The sequence below is a fragment of the Oncorhynchus keta genome, unplaced genomic scaffold (genome assembly GCF_023373465.1).
Source record: "Oncorhynchus keta strain PuntledgeMale-10-30-2019 unplaced genomic scaffold, Oket_V2 Un_contig_2869_pilon_pilon, whole genome shotgun sequence".
Classification (NCBI taxonomy): Eukaryota; Metazoa; Chordata; class Actinopteri; order Salmoniformes; family Salmonidae; genus Oncorhynchus; species Oncorhynchus keta.
Window position 1 is genome coordinate 1 of NW_026286174.1, and position 20,364 is coordinate 20,364.

The 20,364-nt window shown below is 47.6% G+C and overlaps 1 pseudogene; it reads right to left on the minus strand.

Annotated features, from left to right (window-relative positions):
* Nucleotides 1-1,739: 1,739 nt before the first annotated feature.
* LOC127923181 (stimulated by retinoic acid gene 8 protein-like) lies at nt 1,740-16,155 on the minus strand (annotated as a pseudogene).
* Nucleotides 16,156-20,364: the final 4,209 nt, after the last annotated feature.

Consider the following 20,364-nt stretch of genomic DNA (forward strand, 5'->3'; position numbering starts at 1 on the left):
TGATGGTCAGCTGTATAGCCTCTACACTGATGGTCAGCTGTATAGCCTCTACACTGATGGTCAGCTGTGTAGCTCTACACTGATGGAAATACCAGTTGACTGGTCAGCTGTATAACCTCTCACTGGGTCAGCTGTATAGCCTCTACACTGATGGTCAGCTGTATAGCCTCTGCACTGATGGTCGGCTATATAGCCTCTACACTGATGGTCAGCTGTATAGCCTCTACACACAGTTGAGGGTCAACTGTATAGCCTCTACACTGATGGTCAGCTGTATAGCCTCTACACTGAGGGTCAGCTGTATGGCCTCTACACTGATGGTCAGCTGTATAGCCTCTACACTGATGGTCAGCTGTATAGCTGCTGGTCTGTATAGCCTCTACTGAGGGTCAGCTGTATAGCCTCTACACTGATGGTCAGCTGTATGGCCTCTACACTGATGGTCAGCTGTATAGCCTCTACACTGATGGTCAGCTGTATGTACACCTCTGTGAGGAGTCAGCCTGTATAGCCTACACTGATGGTCAGCTGTATGGCCTCTACACTGATGGTCAGCTGTATAGCCTCTACACTGATGGTCAGCTGTATAGCCTCTACACTGATGGTCAGCTGTATGGCCTCTACACTGATGGTCAGCTGTATAGCCTCTACACTGATCGTCAGCTGTATAGCCTCTACACTGGTCAGCTGTATAGCCTCTACACTAGTGGTGATAGGTCAGCTGTATAGCCTCTACACTGAGGGTCAGCTGTATAGCCTCTACCACTGATGGTCAGCTGTATAGCCTCTACACTGAGGGTCAGCTGTATAGCCTCTACACTGATGGTCAGCTGTATAGCCTCCTACACTGATGTGATGCCTCCACACTGATGGTCAGCTGTATAGCCTTCACAGAAGTTAAAGCTTGGTTGTATAAATGAGTCTTCCAGATGGACAACGACCCCAAGCATAAGTTGAGGCAAAATGGCTTAAAGACAACAAAAGTCCAGGTATTGGAGTGGCCATCACAAAGCCCTGACCTCAATCCCATAGAACATTTGTGGGCAGAACTGAAAAAGTGTGTGCGAGCAAGGAGGCCTACAAACCTGACTCAGTTACACCAGCTCTGTCAGGAGGAATGGGACAAAAATTCACCCAACTTATGTGGGAAGCTTGTGGAAGGCTACCTGAATCTTTTGACCCAACCCAAACAATTTATAGCAATGCTACCAAATACTAATTGAGTGAATGTAAACTTCTGACCCACTGGGAATGTGATGAAAGAAATAAAGCTGAAATAAATCACTCTCTCTACTATTATTCTGACATTTCACATTCTTAAAAATAAAGTGGTGATCCCTAACAGACCGAAGACAGAAATTTCTACTCGGATTAAATGTCAGGAATTGTGGAAAAAAACTTTAAGTTTTAAAGTTTAAGTTTAAATATATTTAAATATATTTATTGTGTGTATATGTTATTAAATATATTTTTGCTAAGGTGTATGTAAACCTAGGCTTCAGCTGTATACATAAATATATAAATATATATATATATAAATATATAAATATATATACATGTATATATATATTGCTTATATATAAATATATATATACACATATTCCTTATATATAAATCCTATTGGTCGTATGAATCTGGGATCTATCGTCCCAAAACTGTCCCAGAGTCTGTTTGTCACAGGCTATTTCTTTCTCGACAAGCTGACCAATAGAATAGGTGGCCTAAACTTTTCTCCTATAGTAGATTGCCATAGGCTAGCGATGTTGCTGTTCGCTACTCGTTAACCCTGGCGCGAGCCCCCACCCTTCAAACTCCAGGATGTTGGTTAGAGAGTTGATGGAGGTCTGAGAGGGGGCGGAGTCATCCAGAGTCTCCTCCGCAGAGTCTTCCTCACTGGTCTCAGTCAGGTCCTCTCCGTCAGCTCCGTCATGACGTCTGTGGCCACCAGGTCTTCTGGAGCGCAGGGAGCTAAGGGGAGGGGAGGGGAGAAGGGGGGAGGGGAGGGGAGGAGGAGGAGGGAGGGGGAGGGGGAGGGAGGAGGAGGGAGGGGGAGAGGAGGGGAGGAGGAGGAGAGGAGGGGGAGGAGGGGAGGGGAGGGAGGGGGAAGGGGAAGGAGGAGGGGGAGGAGGAGAGGAGGGAGGGGAGGGAGAAAGGGGAGTAGGAGGGAGAGGGGGAGGGCCACGTTTTTGAGGTAGGACTGAGAAATAAGCTAATTGGCATCTACAATAACAGTAGAAATTGATTTTACATGTAAGTGTTGTGTATAAACAACTGTAGATGATCAATAACATGGGTAGTTGATCAATAACATGGGTAGTTGATCACTACAATGGGTAGATGAGTATAAACAACTGTAGCTGATCAATAACATGGGTAGATGATCAATAACATGGGTAGATGATCAATACAATGGGTAGATGAGTATAAGCAACTGTAGATGATCAATAACATGGGTAGATGATCAAATGATGGGTAGATGATCAATACGGGTAGATGATCAATAACAGGAGGAGGGGGAGGGGGAGGGGGGAGGGGAGGGGGGACATGGAGTAGTTGATCAATAACATGGAGTAGATGAGCAATAACATGGGTAGATGTGTATAAACAACTGTAATTGATCAATAACATGGGTAGATGATCAATAGCATGGGTAGTTGATCAATAACATGGGTAGTTGATCAATAACATGAGTGAATGAGCAATAACATGGGTAAGATTGATCAATAACGTAGGTAGATGATCAATAACATGGGTAGTTGATCAATAACATGGAGGTAGATGATCAATAACATGGGTAGGGTGAGGGAGGGATAAGGTAGTTGATCAATAACAGGAGTAGATTATCTAAATAACAGGGTAGATGATCAATAACATGGGTAGTTGAGAGGGGGAGAGTATATAAACAACTGTAGATGATCAATAACATGGGTAGATGATCAATAACATGGGTAGTTGATCAATAACATGGGTAGATGAATATAAACAACTGTAGATGATCAATAACATGGGTAGTTGAGCAATAACATGGGTAGATGATCAATAACATGGGTAGATGAGCAATAACATGGGTAGATGATCAATAGTGAGGTAGATGAGCAATAACATGGAGTAGATGATCAATAACATGGGTGGATTGATCAAGGACGGTGGTAGATGTATATAAAGGAGTAGATGATCAATAACATGGGTAGATGAGGAGTAGGAGGGAAAGGGGAGGGAACACGTTTTTAATGTAAGACTGAAAAAAATAAGCTAATTGACATCTACAATAACAATAGAAATTGATTTTACATGTAAGTGTTGTGTATAAACAATTGTAGATGATCAATAACATGGGTAGTTGATCAATAACATGGGTAGTTGATCAATACAATGGGTAGATGAGTATAAACAACTAAATCGATCAATAACATGGGTAGATGATCAATAACATGGGTAGATGATCAATAACATGGGTAGATGATCAATAACATGGGTAGATGATCAATAACATGGATAGATGATCAATAACATGGGTAAATGATCAATAACATGGGTAGATGATCAATAACATGGGTAGATGATCAATAACATGGGTAGATGATCAATAACATGGGTAGATGATCAATGGGTAGATGATCAATACAATGGGTAGATGAGTATAAACAACTGTAGATGATCAATAACATGGGTAGATGATCAATAACATGGGTAGATGATCAATAACATGGGTAGATGATCAATAACATGGGTAGATGATCAATAACATGGATAGATGATCAATAACATGGGTAGTTGATCAATAACATGGGTAGATGATCAATAACATGGGTAGATGATCAATAACATGGGTAGATGATCAATAACATGGGTAAATGATCAATAACATGGGTAGTTGATCAATAACATGGGTAGATGATCAATAACATGGGTAGATGATCAATAACATGGGTAGTTGATCAATAACATGGATAGATGATCAATAACATGGGTAGTTGATCAATAACATGGAGTAGATGATCAATAACATGGGTAGATGATCAATAACATGGGTAGATGATCAATAACATGGGTAGATGATGTATAAACAACTGTAGATGATCAATAACATGGGTAGATGACCAATAACATGGGTAGTTGATCAATAACATGGGTAGATGATCAATAACATGGGTAGATGTATATAAACAACTGTAGTTGATCAATAACATGGGTAGATTATCAATAACATGGGTAGATTATCAATAACATGGGTAGATGATCAATAACATGGGTAGGTGATCAATAACATGGGTAGATGTGTATAAACACTGTAGTTGATCAATAACATGGGTAGATGATCAATAACATGGGTAGATGATCAATAACATGGGTAGATGATCAATAACATGGGTAGTTGATCAATAACAACTGTAGATGATCAATAACATGGGTAGATGATCAATACAATGGGTAGATGATCAATAACATGGGTAGGTGATGATCAATAACATGGGTAGATGATCAATAACATGGGTAGATGATCAATAACATGGGTAGTTGATCAATAACATGGGTAGATGATCAATAACATGGGTAGATGATCAATACACATGGGTAGATGATCAATAGATGATCAATAACATGGGTAGATGATCAATAACATGGGTAGATGATCAATAACATGGGTAGATGATCAATAACATGGGTAGATGATCAATAACATGGGTAGATGATCAATAACATGGGTAGATGATCAATAACATGGGTAGATGATCAATAACATGGGTAGATGATCAATAACATGGGTAGATGATCAATAACATGGGTAGATGTATATAGACAACTGTAGATCGATCAATAACATGGGTAGATGATCAATAACATGGGTAGATGATCAATAACATGGGTAGATGATCAATAACATGGGTAGATGATCAATAACATGGGTAGATGATCAATAACATGGGTAGATGCTGCCCCCATGTGGTAATCTATACTAACTGCAGGTGATGACGCAATAACATGGGAAAGGGATCACCTAGTCACTGAAATGTGTCTTCAGCTTTTTACCCACAAACCCTACTGACTCATGGGCTAGCCTTATCAATAACCCCTCTGGCTAGGTGGCAATAGCATGGGTAATTGATCAATACCCCTCTGGCTCAGATGGGGCAATGGGCTGGGTAACCCACAATACCCATCTGGCTCAATAAGGGGTAGTGGGCTGCCTTAACCCACAAACCCCTCTGGCTCAAAGAGGGCAGTGGGTAGTGCCTTAACCCACGTCTTTGGGGCCCAGGGGAGCTGCTGTGGTTAACTGCCTTAACCCACGTCATCGGGGCCCAGGGCTGCTGTCTTAACTGCCTTAACCCACGTCATGGGGGGCCCAGGACTGCTGTGGTTGCTGCCTTAACCCGATCAATAACATGGGGGCCCAGGAGCTGCTGTGATTAACTGCCTTAACCCACGTCATGGGGGCCCATCAGCTGCTGTTGTTAACTGTCTTAACCCACGTCATCGGGGCCCAGGGAGCTGCTGGTTAACTGCCTTAACCCACGTCATCGGGGCCCAGGGAGCTGCTGTTGTTAACTGTCTTAACCCACGTCATCGGGGCCCAGGGAGCTGCTGTTGTTAACTGTCTTAACCAACAACCATCGGGGCCCAAGCTGCTGTTGTTAACTGTCTTAACCCACGTCATCGGGGCCCAGGGAGCTGCTGTTGTTAACTGCCTTAACCCACGTCATCGGGGCCCAGCAGGAGCTGCTGTCAATAACTGTCTGATGACCCACGTCATGGGGCCCAGGGAGCTGCTGTTGGACTGTCTTAACCCACGTCATCGGGGCCCAGGGAGCTGCTGTTGGACTGCCTTAACCCACGTCATCGGGGCCCAGGGAGCTGCTGTTGTTAACTGTCTTAACCCCGTCATCGGGGCCCTGGGAGCTGCTGTTGTTAACTGCCTTAACCACGTCATCGGGGCCCTGGGAGCTAACTGGTTAACTGCCTTAACCCACGTCATGGAGGCCCTGGGAGCTGCTGCTGTTAACTGCCTTAACCCACGTCATCGGGGCCCAGGGAGCTGCTGTGGTTAACTGCCTTAACCCCGTCATCGGGGCCCTAGTGGGGCTGCTGTTGTTAACTGCCTTAACCCATCGTCGTCGGGGCCCAGGGAGCTGCTGTTGTTAACTGTCTTAACCCACGTCATCGGGGCCCAGGGGGCTGCTGTTGTTAACTGCCTTCAATCATCGGGGCAGGGAGCTGCTGTTTAACTGTCTTAACCTTGTCAACTGGGGGATTCCCAGGGTAGCTGCTGTTCAGTTAACTGGCCTAAATGCTCTTAACCCGGTAGGCTACTAGGTTTTCTCCCCTATGGGGGCCAGCCTAGTGTCAGCTCGTTGGATTCAGTAACCAGCAGGTAACCTGAGTGGTTACGTTGGACCAGTAACTCTTAGCCTAGTGGTTAGAGCGTTGGACTGGGCTAACCAGCAGGTAGCCTATGGGTTGGACGTAACCAGCAGGTAGCCTAGTGGTTAGAGCGTTGGACCAGTAACCAGCAGGTAGCCTAGTGGTTAGAGCGTTGGACCAGTAACCAGCAGGTAGCCTAAGTGGTTAGAGCGTTGGACCAGTAACCAGTAGGTAGCCTAGTGGTTAGAGCGTTGGACTAGTAACCAGCAGGTAGCCTAGTGGTTATAACAGCGTTGGACTAGTAACCAGCAGGTAGCCTAGTGGTTAGAGCGTTGGACCAGTAACCAGTAGGTAGCCTAGTGGTTAGAGCGTTGGACTAGTAACCAGCAGGTAGCCTAGTGGTTAGAGCGTTGGACTAGTAACCAGCAGGTAGCCTAGTGGTTAGATGCGTTGGACTAGTAACCAGCAGGTAGCCTAGTGGTTAGAGCGTTGGACTAGTAACCAGCAGGTAGCCTAGTGGTTAGAGCGTTGGACTAGTAACCAGCAGGTAGCCTAGTGGTTAGAGTGTTGGACTAGTAACCAGCAGGTAGCCTAGTGGTTAGAGCGTTGGACCAGTAACCAGCAGGTAGCCTAGTGGTTAGAGTGTTGGACTAGTAACCAGCAGGTAGCCTAGTGGTTAGAGCGTTGGACCAGTAACCAGCAGGTAGCCTAGTGGTTAGAGCGTTGGACCAGTAACCAGCAGGTAGCCTAGTGGTTAGAGCGTTGGACAAGTAACCAGCAGGTAGTCTAGTGGTTAGAGCTGGGGTTAGTAACCGAAAGGTTGCTGGATCAAATCCCAGAGCTGACAAAGTAAAAATATGTTGTTCTGCCCCTGAACAAGACAGTTAACCCACTGTTCCTAGACCAGTTAACCCACTGTTCCCAGACCAGTTAACCCACTGTTCCTAGACCAGTTAACCCACTGTTCCCCGGTAGGCCGTCATTGTAAATAAGAATTAGTTCTTAACTGACTGGTGTAGGAACAGTGGGTTCCTGGTGTATGTCAATGGTAGTAGTGTACCTGCTGTGTGACTGCAGCCTCGGTACTCTGCCCTCACTTCCTCCAAGCTGCACGGCCCGTCTTCATTACCGAGGAATATCCCTAAAACACATGTCGGTCAATAAGAAACCGTGCCCTTAATCCAGAGCTTTTCTGTACACATCAAAAGGGCATTGGGCTCCTCTCACCTTTCAGTAGCATCAGTCTGCTCAGGTGGGCTTCCTGCTCTTTCAGAAATCCTTTGGCGTGGTCCAAGATCTTCCACTGACCGACCAGACAACATTACAATCACACTTTACAATACAACACATTCAACTGAGGGTCCATTACCAATTTATCACCAGGTAGGTGAAGATCTACCTGCATCACCAGGTAGGTGAAGATCTACCTCACCAGGTATGATCTACCTGCCAGGCAGGTGAGGATCTACCTGTGGCCAGGTAGGTGAAGATCAACCTGCATCACCAGGTAGGTGAAGATGTTTTGCATCACCAGGTAGGATCAATAAAGATCAATAACCAGTGAAATCTACCTGCCTCATCAGTAGGTGAAGATCTACCTCCCTCACCAGGTAGGTGAAGATCTACCTGCATCACAGGTAGGTGAAGATCTACCTGCCTCACCAGGTTGAAGCCTGCATCACCAGGTAGTGAAAATCACCCCTCCTGCATCACCGGGTAGGTGAAGATCTACCTGCATCACCGGTAGGTGTAGATTCACCTGCATGGCCAGGTAGGTGAAGATGTTTTTGGAAAGTAGAGAAAGTCGACTAACCAGTAACTTTGAATCAGAAAAGTATACCCTCCCTACCAAATCACCCCTCTCTACCCAGCAACAGTTAGCCAGCTTCTTCAAATCACCCCTCTCTACCCAGCAACAGTTAGCCAGCTAGCCCCAAATCACCCCCTCTCTACCCAGCAACAGTTAGCCAGCTAACCCCAAATCACCCTCTCTACCCAGCAGCAACAGTTAGCCCCAAATCACCTCTCTACCCAGCAACAGTTAGCCAGCTAGCCCCCAATCACACCCTCTCTACCCAGCAACAGTTAGCCAGCTAGCCCCAATCACCTCTCTCTACCCAGCAACAGTTAGCCAGCTAGCCCCAAATCACCCCTCTCTACCCAGCAACAGTTAGCTAGCCCCAAATCACCCCTCTCTATCCAGCAACAGTTAGCCAGCTAACCCCAAATCACCCCCTCTCTACCCAGCAACAGTTAGCCAGCTAGCCCCAAATCACACCCTCTCTACCCAGCAACAGTTAGCTAGCTAGCCCCAAATCACACTCTCTCTATCCAGCAACAGTTAGCCAGCTAACCCCAAATCACCCCCTCTCTACCCAGCAACAGTTAGCCAGCTAGCCCCAAATCACCCCTCTCTACCCAGCAACAGTTAGCCAGCTAAGCCCCAAATCACACTCTCTACCCAGCAACAGTTAGCCAGCTAACCCCAAATCACACCCTCTCTACCCAGCAACAGTTAGTTAACCCCAAATCACACTCTCTATCCAGCAACAGTTAGCCAGCTAACCCCAAATCACACTCTACCCAGCAACAGTTAGTCAGCTAGCCCCAAATCACACCCTCTCTACCCAGCAACAGTTAGTAGCTAGCCCCAAATCACACCCTCTCTACCCAGCAACAGTTAGCCAGCTAGCCCCAAATCACACCCTCTCTACCCAGCAACAGTTAGACAGCTAGCCCCAAATCACACCCTCTCTACCCAGCAACAGTTAGCTAGCTAGCCCCAAATCACACCTCTCTATCCAGCAACAGTTAGCCAGCTAGCCCCAAATCACACCCTCTCTACCCAGCAACAGTTAGCCAGCTAACCCCAAATCACCCTCTATCCAGCAACAGTTAGCCAGCTAGCCCCAAATCACACCCTCTCTACCCAGCAACAGTTAGCCAGCTAACCCCAAATCACCCTCTCTACCCAGCAACAGTTAGCCCTAACCCCAAATCACACCCTCTCTACCCAGCAACAGTTAGCCAGTTAGCCCCAAATCACACCCTCTCTACCCCAGAAACAGTTAGCCAGTTAACCCCAAATCACCCTCTCTACCCAGCAACAGTTAGCCCCTAATCACACCCTCTCTACCCAGAAACAGTTAGCCCCTAATCACACCCTCTCTACCCAACAAGCCAGTTAGCCTAGTTCCCTACCCAAATCACCCACTCTCTACCCAGCAACAGTTAGCCAGCTAACCCCAAATCACACCCTCTCTACCCAGCAACAGTTAGCCCCTAATCACACCCTCTCTACCCAGAAACAGTTAGCCCCTAATCACACCCTCTCTACCCAGAAACAGTTAGCCCCTAATCACACCCTCTCTACCCAGAAACAGTTAGCCCCTAATCACACCCTCTCTACCCAGAAACAGTTAGCCCCTAATCACCCTCTCTACCCAGCAACAGTTAGCCCCTAATCACACCCCTCTACCCAGACAAGCCAGTTAGCCCCTAATCACACCCTCTCTACCCAGAACCAGTTAGCCCCTAATCACACCCTCTCTACCCAGCAACAGTTAGCCCCTAATCACACCCTCTCTACCCAGAAACAGTTAGCCAGTTAGCCCCTAATCACCCTCTCTACCCAGCAACAGTTAGCCAGTTCCCAGACCAAGCCCTAATCACACCCTCTCTACCCAGCAACAGTTAGCCCCTAATCACCCTCTCTACCCAGCAACAGTTAGCCCCTAATCACACCCTCTCTACCCAGCAACAGTTAACCCCCTAATCACACCCTCTCTACCCAGCAACAGTTAGCCCCTAATCACACCCTCTCTACCCAACAACAGTTAACCAGTTAGCCCTAATCACACCCTCTCTACCCAACAACAGTTAACCAGTTAGCCCCTAATCACACCCTCTCTACCCAGCAACAGTTAGCCCCTAATCACACCCTCTCTACCCAACAGTTAACCAGTTAGCCCTAATCACACCCTCTCTACCCAACAACAGTTAGCCCCTAATCACACCTCTCTACCCAACAACAGTTTAGCCCCAAATCACCCCTCTCTACCCAGCAACAGTTAGCCCCTAATCACAACCCTCTCTACCCAGCAACAGTTAGCCCATAATCACACCCTCTCTACCCAGCAACAGTTGGCCCCTAATCACACCCTCTCTACCCAGAAACAGTTAACCCCTAATCACACCCTCTCTACCCAGAAACAGTTAGCCCTAATCACACCCTCTCTACCCAGAAACAGTTAACCCCTAATCACACCCTCTCTAACCCAACAACAGTTAGCCCCCTAATCACACCCTCTCTACCCAACAACAGTTAGCCCCTAATCACCCTCTCTGCAGAAACAGTTAGCCCCTAATCACACCCTCTACCCAGAAACAGTTAACCCCTAACCACACCCTCTCTACCCAACAGTTAACCAGTTAGCCCCTAATCACCCCTCTCTACCCAGAAACAGTTAGCCCCTAATCACACCCTCTCTACCCAGAAACAGTTGGCCCCTAATCACACCTCTCTACCCAGAAACAGTTAACCCCTAATCACACCCTCTCTACCCAGCAACAGTTAGCCCCTAATCACACCCTCTCTACCCAGAAACAGTTACTCCCCTAATCACCCTCTCTACCCAGCAACAGTTAGCCCCTAATCACACCCTCTCTACCCAACAACAGTTAACCAGTTGCCCCTAATCACACCCTCTCTACCCAGCAACAGTTGGCCCTAATCACCTCTCTACCCAGCAACAGTTAGCCCTAATCACACCCTCTCTACCCAGCAACAGTTAACCAGTTAGCCCTAATCACACCCTCTCTACCCAACAACAACAGTTAGCCCCTAATCACACCTCTCTACCCAGCAACAGTTAGCCAGTTAGCCCCTAATCACCCTCTCTACCCAGCAACAGTTAGCCAGTTGGCCCTAATCACCCTCTCTACCCAGCAACAGTTAACCAGTTAGCCCTAATCACACCCTCTCTACCCAACAACAGTTACCCAGTTACCCTAATCACAGATCTAGCCCCTCTACCCAGCAACAGTTAACCAGTTAGCCCCTAATCACACCTCTCTACCCAACAACAGTTAGCCCCTAATCACACCCTCTCTACCCAGCAACAGTTAGCCAGTTAGCCCCTAATCACACCCTCTCTACCCAGCAACAGTTAGCCAGTTAGCCCCAAATCACCCTCTCTACCCAGCAACAGTTGGCCCCTAATCACACCCTCTCTACCCAGCAACAGTTAGCCAGTTAGCCCCAAATCACCCCCTCTCTACCCAGCAACAGTTAACCCCTAATCACACCCTCTCTACCCAGCAACAGTTAGCCCCTAATCACCCCCTCTCTACCCAGCAACAGTTAGCCCCTAATCACACCCTCTCTACCCAGCAACAGTTAGCCCCTAATCACCCCCTCTCTACCCAGCAACAGTTAGCCCCTAATCACACCCTCTCTACCCAGCAACAGTTAGCCCTAATCACACCTCTCTACCCAGCAACAGTTAGCCAGTTAGCCCCTAATCACACCCTCTCTACCCAGAAACAGTTAGCCCCTAATCACACCCTCTCTACCCAGCAACAGTTAGCCCCTAATCACACCCTCTCTACCCAACAACAGTTAGCCCCTAATCACCCCTCTCTACCCAGCAACAGTTAGCCCTAATCACACCCTCTCTACCCAGCAACAGTTAGCCCTAATCACACCCTCTCTACCCAGCAACAGTTAGCCCCTAATCACACCCTCTCTACCCAGCAACAGTTAGCCCCTAATCACACCCTCTACCCAACAACAGTTAGCCCCTAATCACACCCTCTCTGCCCAACCAGTTGGCCCTAATCACACCCTCTCTACCCAGCAACAGTTGGCCCCTAATCACACCCTCTCTACCCAGCAACAGTTAGCCCCTAATCACCCTCTCTACCCAGCAACAACAGTTAACCCCTAATCACACCCTCTCTACCCAACAACAGTTAACCAGTTAGCCCCCTAATCACCCCTCTCTACCCAGCAACAGTTAGCCCCATAATCACCCTCTCTACCCAGCAACAGTTAACCCCTAATCACACCCTCTCTACCCAGCAACAGTTAGCCCCTAATCACACCCTCTCTACCCAGCAACAGTTAGCCCTAATCACACCCTCTCTACCCAGCAACAGTTAGCCCTAATCACACCCTCTCTACCCAGCAACAGTTAGCCCCTAATCACACCCTCTCTACCCAACAACAGTTAGCCCCTAATCACACCCTCTCTACCCAACAGTTAGCCAGTTAGCCCCTAATCACACCCTCTCTACCCAACAACAGTTAGCCCTAATCACACCCTCTCTACCCAGCAACCAGTTAGCCCTAATCACCCTCTCTACCCAACAACAGTTGGCCCTAATCACACCCTCTCTGTCCCAACAGTTACAGTTAGCCCCTAATCACACCCTCTCTGCAGAAACAGTTAGCAGTTGGCCCTAATCACACCCTCTCTACCCAGAAACAGTTAACCCCTAATCACACCCTCTCTACCCAACAACAGTTAGCCCTAATCACACCTCTCTACCCAGAAACAGTTAGCCCCTAATCACACCCTCTCTACCCAGCAACAGTTAACAGTTAGCCCCTAATCACACCCTCTCTACCCAGAAACAGTTAGCCCCCTAATCACACCCTCTCTACCCAGCAACAGTTAGCCCCTAATCACACCCTCTCCCAGCAACAGTTAACCCCTAATCACACCCTCTCTACCCAGCAACAGTTAGCCCCTAATCACACCCTCTCTACCCAACAACAGTTAGCCAAGCCCCTAATCACACCCCTCTACCCAGCAACAGTTAGCCCCTAATCACACCCTCTCTACCCAACAACAGTTAGCCCCTAATCACACCCTCTCTACCCAGCAACAGTTAGCCAGTTAGCCCCTAATCACACCCTCGCTACCCAACAACAGTTAACCAGTTAGCCCCTAATCACACCCTCTCTACCCAGCAACAGTTAGCCAGTTAGCCCCTAATCACACCCTCTCTACCCAGCAACAGTTAGCCCCTAATCACACCCTCTCTATCCAGCAACAGTTAACCAGTTAGCCCCTAATCACACCCTCTCTATCCAGCAACAGTTAGCCAGTTAGCCCCTAATCACCTCTCTACCCAGCAACAGTTAACCAGTTAGCCCCTAATCACACCCTCTATCCAGCAACAGTTAGCCAGTTAGCCCCTAATCACACCCTCTCTACCCAGAAACAGTTAACCAGTTAGCCCCTAATCACACCCTCTCTACCCAGCAACAGTTAGCCAGTTAGCCCTAATCACACCCTCTCTACCCCCAGCAACAGTTAGCCCCTAATCACACCCCTCTACCCAGAAACAGTTAGCCAGTTAGGCCCTAATCACACCCTCTCTACCCAGAAACAGTTAGCCAGTTAGCCAATAATCACACCCTCTCTACCCAGCAACAGTTAGCCCCTAATCACACCCTCTCTACCCAGCAACAGTTAGCCCCTAATCACACCCTCTCTACCCAGAAACAGTTAACCCCTAATCACACCCTCTCTACCCAGCAACAGTTAGCCCCTAATCACACCCTCTACCCAAGCAACAGCCCCTAATCACACCCTCTCTACCCAGCAACAGTTAGCCCCTAATCACACCCTCTCTACCCAGCAACAGTTAACCCCTAATCACACCCTCTCTACCCAACAACAGTTAGCCCCTAATCACACCCTCTCTACCCAACAACAGTTAGCCCCTAATCACACCCTCTCTACCCAACAACAGTTAGCCCCTAATCACACCCTCTCTACCCAACAACAGTTAGCCCCTAATCACACCCTCTCTACCCAACAACAGTTAGCCCCTAATCACACCCTCTCTACCCAACAACAGTTAGCCCCTAATCACACCCTCTCTACCCAACAACAGTTAGCCCCTAATCACACCCTCTCTACCCAGAAACAGTTAGCCCTAATCACACCCTCTCTACCCAGAAACAGTTAGCCCCTAATCACACCCTCTCTACCCAACAACAGTTAGCCCCTAATCACACCCTCTCTACCCAGAAACAGTTAGCCCCTAATCACACCCTCTCTACCCAGAAACAGTTAGCCCCTAATCACACCCTCTCTACCCAGAAACAGTTAGCCCCTAATCACACCTCTCTACCCAGAAACAGTTAGCCAGTTAGCCCCTAATCACACCCTCTCTACCCAGAAACAGTTAGCCCTAATCACACCCTCTCTACCCAACAACAGTTAGCCCCTAATCACACCCTCTCTACCCAGCAACAGTTAACCAGTTAGCCCCTAATCACACCCTCTCTACCCAGAAACAGTTAGCCCCTAATCACACCCTCTCTACCCAGCAACAGTTAGCCCCCTAATCACACCCTCTCTACCCAACAACAGTTAGCCCCTAATCACACCCTCTCTACCCAACAACAGTTAACCAGTTAGCCCCTAATCACACCCTCTCTACCCAGAAACAGCCCCTAATCACACCCTCTCTACCCAGCAACAGTTAGCCCCCTAATCACACCCTCTCTACCCAACAACAGTTAGCCCCTAATCACCCTCTCTACCCAGCAACAGTTAACCAGTTAGCCCCTAATCACACCCTCTCTACCCAGAAACAGTTAGCCCCTAATCACACCCTCTCTACCCAGCAACAGTTAGCCCCTAATCACACCCTCTCTACCCAACAACAGTTAGCCCCTAATCACACCCTCTCTACCCAACAACAGTTAACCAGTTAGCCCCTAATCACACCCTCTCTACCCAGCAACAGTTAACCCCTAATCACACCCTCTCTACCCAGCAACAGTTAGCCCCTAATCACACCCTCTCTACCCAACAACAGTTAGCCCCTAATCACACCCTCTCTACCCAGCAACAGTTAGCCCCTAATCACACCCTCTCTACCCAGAAACAGTTAACCCTAATCACACCCTCTCTGCAGCAACAGTTAACAGTTGGCCCCTAATCACACCCCTCTACCCAGAAACAGTTAGCCCCTAATCACACCCTCTCTACCCAGCAACAGTTAACCAGTTGCCCCTAATCACCCCTCTCTACCCAACAACAGTTAGCCCCTAATCACACCCTCTCTACCCAGCAACAGTTAGCCCCTAATCACACCCTCTCTACCCAACAACAGTTAACCCCTAATCACACCCTAGTCTACCCAGCAACAGTTTCCCTAATCACACCCACATGAAGGAGAGGAACTGAGGAAGATAATTTCAGATTGTTTAGCCATCTCTATATTTCTCTCACCTTGGCAGGCATCTTGTCGGATGTGGGACAGACCACGGTGTTGAGCGTCTCGAACAGGGTGGCCAGGTTGGCCCGGTGTCGGGCCTGCAGAGCCCGTCTTCTCTCCTTCCGGTGCTCCTCCGTGTCCCGTTTCCTCCGGAGCCCGGTGGGACCGGTACGGCCTCGTCTGGACATCCTGATGTATTAATGGGTTATATACAATAATAATAATAATAAGACACTACACGGGTTATTAAGAGTTACATCGGTCGACAACAACAAGATGGCTACCGAGCACTGATTTAGCTGTTTTTAGATACTTGATTAAGTTTAGAGTTGGATAATATATCCACAGACCTTATTATGTTGTTGTTGCTACCTTACCTTTTTTTGAAATCCTTTATAAATGTTATGTTAACAAACTGTCCGCGTTTTCTGTTAAATTGTTATGGAAAATGATCTTATAGTGTGATTGTTGTCGTGCACAGATGAACGGCGGTAAAGAGGCTCCAACCGTCTCATCAACCGGCAGTATTGAGATCAGTGATGCCAATTTAGCTAATTTTCAGAGTACCCAAAAAATCTAACTGCACCTAGCAACAAATTTAGATACTTAAAAAAAAAAACTTTTAGCAACTTTTGATGAAGTGACTCAAACGCTCAAATGCATTTTTCCTCTAAATGACAAAAAAACCGATGTTCTCGGTCACAACACACGTGTCTGGCTGCTAAAATGCGTTGTGAGTGACGTCAGCAGCCATTTCGGTAAATTGCAAATTAATCATCGGCTGACTGCAGTAGTAGTAGTAGTGGTGGTGGTGGTGGTAGTACGGGTTCCACGAGACAAAACCCAATGAATATAGATGGTCACAAATGTTTTGATCCTGGACATAACTTACAACATCAATCAACATGTCTCAATCAAAATTGTACAGAAAGGGTGGGAGTCTGTACCTGAATTTAAAGGGTGGCTGGAGCCGGTAATTGGGGATGATTGACGGGCAATACTTTGCGTACTGCAAATCAGAAATGCTTTGCAAAAAAATGTATGACATCAAAAAAATATTGTGCTACAGCAAAGTATATAAATAAATCAAAACCTTTCAACCCCGCAACTTGCCGTCTACATTACCACAGGTGGTTAAGAAAGTGGAGAACTGCAGAAGCCACGATAGCAATGGCCACTGCAAAGCATTTATTCCATGCTAGCATGCGACCATTTAAAGTATGGCTTGCAAAGCTGCCTTTTCAGTTTCTGTGGCAGCAACAAACTTCCAAATGGACCGCACCAAGTGCACAGAAATGATTAGGGGAGTACTGGCTCCTTATTTTCCTGAAAAGGGTAACATCAGATGTGTAGGGGATGGATGAGAAGTTCAGTCTCCTTTTGGATGAGTCCACTGATGTCAGTTTCTCGAAATACCTGGGTGTGGTGATTTGGTATTTCAACTGCTAAAAAAACGAACCGTTGTGTCCACATTTCCCGGGCTGGTTGAATTGGAGGGGGAAGGGGGCGATGCCAGATCAATAGTAAAGGCGGTAAGGTAAGTGTAACCTTAAAAGATACTCTTCAGGGTGTTGGCACTGATAATGCGTTTTGATGATGACTGTTGGGTAAACCATCCCTAATATTTTAGCTCAGGAAGCATGTGCATTTCCAATTTGGTTTTCCCAGGTCGTAGAATTTGCACACATGACTGTGGCTGTAAAAGTGCAGCATCCACAGAAACCATAAACCATCCCTAGGAGTGTTGAGTACTTTAACCCATCCCTAGGAGTGTTGAGTACTTAATCAGGTGAACCCATCCCTAGGAGTGTTGAGTACTTAACCCATCCCTAGGAGTGTTGAGTACTTCATCAGGGAACCATCCCTAGGAGTGTTGAGTACTTTCGGGGAACCCATCCCTAGGAGTGTTGAGTACTTCATCAGGGAACCCATCCCCCTAGGTACTTCATCAGTGAACCCATCCCTAGGTGTGTTGAGTACTCATCAACCATCCCTAGGGTGTGTTGAGTACTTCATAACCCATCCCTAGGAACCCATCCCTAGGAGTGTTGAGTACTGTTCATCAGGGAAACCATCCCTAGGTTGAGTACTTCATCAACCATCCCTAGGAGTGTTGAGTACTTCATCAACCAAGGAGTGTTGAGTACTTCGATAAACCATCCCTAGGAGTGTTGAGTACTTAACCCATCCCTAGGAGTGTTGAGTACTTCATCAGGAACCCATCCCTAGGAGTGTCCCTGAGTGTTGAGTACTTAAACCATCCCTAGGAGTGTTGAGTACTTAATCAGGGAACCATCCCTAGGAGTGTTGAGTACTTAAACCATCAGGAACCCCCTAGGAGTGTTGAGTACTTCATCAGGGAACCATCCCTAGGAGTGTTGAGTACTTTAAACCATCCCTAGGAGTGTTGAGTACTTCATCAGGGAACCCATCCCTAGGAGTGTTGAGTACTTCATCAGGAACCCATCCCTAGGAGTGTTGAGTACTTAAACCATCCCTAGGAGTGTTGAGTACTTCATCAGTGTTGAACCATCCCTAGGAGTGTTGAGTATCTTAAACCATCCCTAGGAGTGTTGAGTACTTAAACCATCCCTAGGAGTGTTGACTTCATCAAACCCTTCATCAGGGAACCCATCCCTAGGAGTGTTGAGTACTTAAACCATCCCTAGGAGTGTTGAGTTCATTGTGTCTCTCCTGGTGTCTCTCCTGGTGTCATAAACCATCCCGGTGTCTCTCCTTGCCATTCATATGAAACGGTGGTGTCTCTCCTGGTGCTGTTCATATGAAACGGTGGTGTCTCTCCTGGTGTCTCTGAAACGGTGGTGTCTCTCCTGGTGAAACGGTGGTGTCTCCTGGTTGTACTGAAACCTCTCCTGGTGTCTCTCCTTGCCATTCATATGAAACGGTGGTGTCTCTCCTGCCCTGGTGTCTCTCATATGAAACGGTGGTGTCTCTCCTTGCCATTCATCCTCTCCTTGTTCATATGAAACGGTGGTGTCTCTCCTGGTGTCTCTCCTTGTGGTGGTGTCCCTTGCTAGGTGTGTTATGAAACGGTGGTGTCTCTCCTGGTGTCTCTCCTGGTGTCTCTCTCCTGAAACGGTGGTGTCTCTCCTTGCCATTCATATGAAACGGTGGTGTCTCTCCTGGTGTCTCTCCTTGCCATTCATATGAAACGGTGGTGTCTCTCCTGGTGTCTCTCCTTGTGTCTCTCCTGGTGTCTCTCCTTGCCATTCATGAAACGGTATGTGGTGTCTCTCCTGGTGTCTCTCTTTACCATTCTCTCCTGGTGTCTCTCCTCCGTGTCTCTCCTGGTGTCTCTCCTGGTGTCTCTCTCCTTGCCATTCATATGAAACGGTGGGTCTCTCCTGGTGTCTCTCTACCCTTGCTGTCCTGGTCATATGAAACGGTGGTGTCTCTCCTGGTGTCTCTCCTTGCCATTCATATGAAACGGTGGTGTCTCTCCTTGTGTCTCTCCTGGTGTCTCTCCTTGCCATTCATATGAAATGGTGGGTGTCTCTCCTGGTGTCTCTCCTTGCTGTTCATATGAAACGGTGGTGTCTCTCCTGGTGCCATTCATCTCTCCTGGTGTCTCTCCTGGTTTCTCTCCTTGCCATTCATATCAAACGGTGGTGTCTCTCCTGGTGTTCATATGAAATGAAACTCCTGGTGTCTCTCCTTGCCATTCATATGAAACAGTGGTGTCTCTCTGCCGTTCCTGGTGTCTCTCCTTGCTGTTCATATGAAACGGTGGTGTCTCTCCTGGTGTCTCTCCTTGCTGTTCATATGAAACGGTGGTGTCTCTCCTGGTGTCTCTTGCTGTTCTGAAACGGTGGTGTCTCTCCTGGTGTCTCTCCTTGCCATTCATATGAAACGGTGGGTGTCTCTCTGGTGTCTCTCCTTGCCTGTTCATATGAAACGGTGGTGTCTCTCCTGGTGTTCTCCTGGTGTCTCTCCTTGCCATTCATATGAAACGGTGTCTCTCCTGGTGTTCTCATATGAAACGGTGGTGTCTCTCCTGGTGTCTCTCCTGGTGTCTCTCCTTGCCATTCATATGAAACGGTGGTGTCTCTCCTTGCCATTCATATGAAACGGTGGTGTCTCTCCTGGTGTCTCTCCTGGTGTCTCTCCCATTCATATGAAACGGTGGTGTCTCTCTTGCCATTCATATTGTGTCATCTCTCCTTGCCATTCATATGAAACGGTGGTGTCTCTCCTTGCTGTTCATATGAAACGGTGTGTGTCTCTCTCCATTCATATGAAATGGTGGTGTCTCTCTGTTCTGAAACGGTGGTGTGGTGTCTCTCCTGGTGTCTCTCCTTGCTGTTCATATGAAACGGTGGTGTCTCTCCTTGTGTCTCTCCTGGTGTCTCTCCTGGTGTCTATCGGTGCTGTTCATATCGGTGGTGTCTCTCCTTGCCATTCATATGAAACGGTGGTGGTGTCTCTCCTTGCTGTTCATATGAAACGGTGGTGTCTCTCCTGGTGTCCTCTTGCCATTCATATGAAACGGTGGTGTCTCTCCTTGCTGTTCCTGGTGTCTCTCCTGGTGTCTCTCCTTGCCATTCATATGAAACGGTGGTGTCTCTCCTTGCCATTCATATGAAACGGTGGTGTCTCTCCTGGTGTCTCTCCTTGCCATTCATATGAAACGGTGTTGTCTCTCCTGGTGTGTCTCTCCTTGCCGTTCATATGAAACGGTGGTGTCTCTCCTGGTGTCTGCCATTCCGGTGGTGTCTCTCCTGGTGTCTCTCATATGAA